The following is a 5,772-nucleotide window of genomic DNA, read 5'->3' as shown; positions in this document are numbered from 1 at the left end:
CACAGGGAGACAGCTTAGGGGGCAGGAGTGTATGGAGGAATGGACACTGGGAAGAGGTAACTATGGGGAGGAAGTGGGAGGGGAGCTGTTGCTTTGTGGTAAACTGTGGTCAATGACATGAGACAAAGTATGTGTAAACTGCTGTATGGAAAGTGAATTTGCTCTCTAAATCTTCACCCAAATCACAATAATTAAAAAAAAAAAAAATTACACTCCAACCACTAATGAAGGAGATAAAGAAATTAAGGTTCTCACCAACTTCTGCAGTCTGAAACTGATCAAACATGCAATCAATATGTATCTATGATTGCTGGTGATTGCACAATGAAAGGTGAAAACAAAGAAGAGAGACATAAAGTTCAAAAAAATGGGCTTCATTTGTGATAGAAACAATGCTGGAGATCACATGATAGAATTTATTCATTGGAAATACCTACTTTCAACAACATCAATGGCAACTATACATATAGACTTCACTGGATGGAATACCTAGGAATGAAATTGACTACATCTGTGGAAAGAGATGAAGGAGAAGATTTATATCATTGGTCAGAATAAGGCCAGAAGCCAACTGCAGAGCAGATCATCAGTTGCTCACACGTAACTTCAGGCTAAAGCTGAAGAAAATGAAACAAGTCCATTAGAGCCAAAGCATGACCTTTGAGTATACCCCACCTGAAGTTAGAGACCATCTCAAGAACAGAATTGATGCACTGAACACTAATGATTGAAGACCAGACAAGTTGTGGATGATATCAAAGGCATCATACATGAACAAAGCAAAAGGACATTAAGAAGACAGTAAAAAAAGGAAAGACATAAATGGATGCCAAAAGAGACTCAGAAATGTAGAGTATCTAAAGCTAATAGAAGAAATGATAAAGTAAAAGATCTGGACAGAAGATTTCTAAGGGTGGCTCAAGAAGACAAGATAAAGTATTATAAAGAAATGTGCAATGACCTGAAGTTAGAAAAACAAAAGGGAAGAACACATTCAGAATTTTTCAAGCTGAAAGAAGTGAAGAAAATATTCAAGCCTTGAGTTACAAGATTGAAGAACTCTGTGGACAAACTATTGAATGACAAGGGAAGCATCAAAAGCAGATTTAAGAAATACACAGTCACAGTAACAAAAGTAATTGGTCAGTGTTCAGCTATTTCAGGTGGTACCATAACAAAAATCAATGGTATTGAAGGAAGAAGTCCAAGGTCTACTTAAGGCATTGGCAAAAACCAAAGCTAAACAAACTGATAGAATTGCAATTGAGATATTTCAACAAACGGATGCAATGCTGGAAGGGCTCAGTCATCTATGCCAAGAAATTTGGAAGATAGCTGTCTGGCTAACTGACCAGATAAGCTCTATATCTGTGCCCATTCCAAAGAAATAAGCATAATAGGGAAATTAACTAACAATATCATTAGTATCATAGGCAAGTAAAATTTTGCGAAGATAATTTAAAAATGGTTGCAGCAGTTCCTTTTTCATGCATTCAGGAACTGGAATAAGAGATACCATTGCTGAATGTGTGGAATAAGGAATATTACTGCTGATGTCAGATAGACTTTAGCTTAAAGCCCAGAATACTAGGAAGATATTTATCTGTGCTTTGTCTACTATGCTATGACATAAAATTATGTCGATAATAACACACAAGTTATAGATAATATTGTGAAGAATGGGACTTCCAGGACATTTTATTGTGCTCATGTGGAAATTGTACATAGATCAAGTGGCAGTCATTCAAAATGAACAAGGGGATGCTGTGTCGTTTAAAATCAGGAAAGATCTGCATCAGGGTTGTATTCTTTCACTATACTTATTCAGTCTGAGTAAATAATCTGAAAAGCCAGACCATGTGAAGAAGAACACAGTGTAAAGATCAGAGGAAGATTCATTAACAACCTCTGATATGCAGATGATATGACCTGCTGGGAGCTAAGAAGACTTGAAGCCCTTACTGTTGAAGATCAAAGACTACAGCCTTCAGTATGGATTATATATCAATATAAAGAAAACAAAAATCTTCATAAGTGGACCAATAAGCAATATCATGATAATTGAAGAGAGAATTTTAGTTGTCAAGGATTTCATTTTACTTGGATATATAATTAGTGCTCCTTGAAGAGTAATCAAGAGATACAAGGATGAATTGCACTGGGCAAATCTGCTGCAAAAGACCTCTTTAATGTGCTAAAAACAAAGGTGTCGCTTCAAGGAGTAAGGTGCTCTTGACCCAATGTACAATATTTTCAGTAGCCTCATATGCATTATGTGAAAGCTGGACAATGAATGAGGAAGTCCAAAGAAGAATTTGCATTATGGTATTGGCAAAAAATATTGAATATTCCATGGACTGCCAGAAGCATGAACAAATCTGTCTTGAAAGAAGTATAACCAGACTGCTCCTTACAAATGAGTATGGCAAGAGTTTGTCTCCTATATTTTGGACATGATATCAGAAGGTATCAGTCCCTGGAGAAGGACATCATGCTAGGAAAAGTAGAGGGTCTGCGAAATAAAGAAGACCCTCAATGAGATGGGTTAACACGATAGCTGCAATAATGGGCTCATACTTAGTAATAATGGTGAAGATAGCACTGGATCAGGCAGTATTTTGTTTTGTTCCGTTCTATTGTAAACAAGGTCATTGTGAATTGCAACCAACTCACTGACTCCTAACAAAAACACCACCACTCATATGTTTGGATTTAAGCTACCATTTAGGTATTTGTTTCCTAATTGTTTCCTCTGTTGTTCACCATTTGTTTCTCTTTTCTTGAGAATTTTTCAGCTATTTAAGCTTCTTTTTATTTAAATTTAACTATTGCGTTTTTTGCTATTCATAAGGTTTTCATTGGGAAAGTCAACTGCGAAGGAACTGTTTCAAGTGCTGAGGAGCAAGGATATCTCCTTGAGGACTAAGGTGCGCCTGACACATGCCATGATATTTCCAATCGCCTCATATGCATGTGAGAGCTGGACAATGAATAAGGAAGACCGAAGAAGAGTTGATGCTTTTGAGTTGTGGTGCTGGCGAAGAATGCTGAAAGTACCATGGACTGCTAAAAGAACTAACAGATCTGTCCTGGAGGAAGTGCAGCCAGAATGCTCCTTGGAAGCAAGAATGGCCAGACTTCGTCTCACCTACCTTGGTCATGTTGTAAGAAGGGACCATTCCCTGGAGAAGGATGTCATGCTTGGTAGGGTGGAGGGTCGACGAAAGAGGGGGAGGCCTTCAACGAGATGGATTGATACGGTGGCTGCGATGATGGGCTCAAGTATAGCAGGGATTGTGGGGCTGGCGCGGGATTGGGCAGTGTTTCGTTCTGCTGTGCATGAGTTCGCTATGAGTCAGAAATGACTCAACGACACGTAACAACAACAACAACAAATTGTGTTTTTTAATATATCTTACTGTACAATATGTGTGTTTGCTCTTGAGATCATAAATATATGTATTAACTTTTCATAATTTACTTAAAATCAATATTTTCCTCTTCAAATGGAATGTAAAAATTATTTAGTTCAGAGATTTATTTACCCTATACTCTTATAATATCTTTTTAAATATTATATACATTGAAAACTACATCAGAAAATACCATACATTTTATTTTCAACTGTCAAACATATTTTAAATACTCATGAGGAGTATTACCCATTCTGTTTATCCATATATTTGATATTTCTGTTGCTCTTCATTCATTTCCAATGTTCCAAGTTCCCTTCTGGTATCATTTCTTTTCTGACCAAAGAACTTCTTTTAGCAATTGTTTTAGAAAAGTTCTAATAACAATGAATTTTTTCCCTTTATATGAAACTATCTTTATTTCATGTGATTATTATTGCTCAACTTACATATCTAGGTGAAAATTCTGCTATTTCTACATTTTAAAAATATTTTTCCACTTCTCTTGTCCTCCATGGTTTCTGATTAGAAACCTATAGACATTCAGCTAGAAGTTTTTTCTCACTGCTTTCAACATATTTTGTTCCTTTTTATTTAGTTTTCTTCTGCTTGATTATGCTGTGTCTGAGTTAGGATTTGTTTAGATTGTCTTGTTTGGGGTTTACTGACCTCTGTGTATCTGTAGGTTTATATATTTCATCAATGTAGAAAATTTCCATTCACTATGTCTTCGTTTTATTTATTTATTTTTTTTCCTACACTGCAAAGTTTTTCCTCTCTTTCTGGTATTCAAACATTAGACCTTAGATATTGTTCCAAGAAAAAAAAAAACTCACTGCCATGGAGTCAAACCCAACTCATAGTGATCCCTCCTTGAGTTTCAAGGTAGTACCTATATGGAAGTAGATTTCCCAGTCTTCCTTCTGAGGAGTGTGTGGTGTGTTTGAATGGCCAACCTTCTGGTTGGCAGTCAAATGTTTTAGACACTATGCCACCAGAGATCCTCATCATTCAATATATATATATATATATATATAAATTTTGAACACTAAATTTTACATTTGGTTCTTTTATTTTCTATTTATTTGGTGAAGGTTTCTCTCTTTCTATTCTTGTGATGAATATTTGCCTTTAATCATTAGAATATCTTCAAAGACTCTTTGAAATCTTTGTTTTGGCAGTCTGATAATTCCAACAACAGTGTCATCTTGGTATCAGCATTTTTTTTATTGTATTTTTCATGTTAGTTGAAATTTTTCTTGTTCTCCATTTGGAATAATTTTGGATTGTATACTAATCATTTTAAACATCATGTTTTGAGACGCTGGCATGTATATATATCTTATGGAGACTGTTGTCAATTTTGTTTTTGCAGACAAACCAACTGGGTTTAGGCCACAAGATTTGTGACTTGAAAATTCAATCTCAATTCCATTTTCAAAAATCTTTACAATGTTATTCAACTCTGTCTTGTTTGTGTACCACGTAAGAGTAAGCTGGAAACTAGAGCGTAATCTTTAATTTAATTTAATTTATCAATGTTTTGTATGTACATTAGCATCAGATTTACTCATATGTAGCTTGGAAGTGAGACCGGTAGTTCAGTTAAAAAAAAAAAAAAAAGTGTATGAGTTAGCTGTCCTGAGTCCCTCACTCTCTGCAATCTTCCCAGTGTAGTTGATCCTTGAACAACATGAGGTAAATGAGATACTAGGGACATAGAGACATTGTCTATAAGGCAAAATATCAAAACTAAGACTAAATAAAAATTAAATGCAAAACTGTTTAGATTGAAAGCTAAAAGAACTATAAAGTTGGCAGAAAAATAACTTTACATAGATCTGATTATTTCACACATATGGCAATAACTTTTTTTTTGGTATATTCTTTTCTTTTTTAAAAGTTTTTATTATTACTTTGATGAAAGTTTACGGAGTAAATTTGTTTTCCATCCAACAGTTCATAGAGATTAATTAGAATTCTATAAAAAGGTGAATTTTCACATAAGTTAATAAATTTATTTTATATAATAATCCTGGAAGTCACAGAAAGGCGTGTTTTATATTTCCTTCTGAGACTGAGAAAAATGAAATGAAATTAACTCAGTAAGTAGAAAGTGGCAACATCACAATGAATTCTTGTTAAGATTAAAGTCAATTGCTCTGCAAATTTATATTCTGCATTACTAATTTTTCACTCAAATTATGTATGCATGTAATTGCTTATCCTCTAAAATTACAAATAAATAACATTTAACATTTACTGATTTCATACTCTACACCAAGCAATGTCCTAGGTGCATTTATTATATTAGTCATTTATATTAGTCATTATATTAGGTTATATTATATATAATATA

This window comes from Orycteropus afer, unplaced genomic scaffold, assembly GCF_000298275.1.
Source record: "Orycteropus afer afer isolate SDZICR_OR568_19922 unplaced genomic scaffold, OryAfe1.0 scaffold00357, whole genome shotgun sequence".
NCBI classification, from domain to species: Eukaryota; Metazoa; Chordata; class Mammalia; order Tubulidentata; family Orycteropodidae; genus Orycteropus; species Orycteropus afer.
Note: the sequence above shows the minus strand (reverse complement) of the source record.